This window comes from Cicer arietinum, chromosome 4, assembly GCF_000331145.2.
Source record: "Cicer arietinum cultivar CDC Frontier isolate Library 1 chromosome 4, Cicar.CDCFrontier_v2.0, whole genome shotgun sequence".
Taxonomy (NCBI): Eukaryota; Viridiplantae; Streptophyta; class Magnoliopsida; order Fabales; family Fabaceae; genus Cicer; species Cicer arietinum.
In genome coordinates, this window is record NC_021163.2 from 56,107,067 (window position 1) to 56,107,494 (window position 428).

The window sequence follows — 428 nt, forward strand, 5'->3', positions numbered from 1 at the left end:
AGACAAAGATGATAATTTTTTTTATATTTAAATAGTATTGTCGACAATTAATTAAATCATATATGATTTTTAAACACCAATCTACATTGAACCATATATTGTGATGATTCAACAAATTACTCGTTGAAAAATTCATTATATCTTAGCACTCATGTATTGAAATTTATGGAGATAGTTTGTGAACTCACCAAAGAGCCACAAACCCTTCTTATGATGGTTTCTACCATAATGTATGTTGAAAGATAATAAATTGCTTAAAAACTACAAAAACTTATATCCATTATACATTTGGAATTTAATTAGTATGCATTGTCACCAAAAAAATATTATTATATATGTATTAATTTTTTTTACCAAACACACATCTGATTATTATTATTTCATTTTTATATTAATTTTTGAAATATCTTTATAAATATATATATATA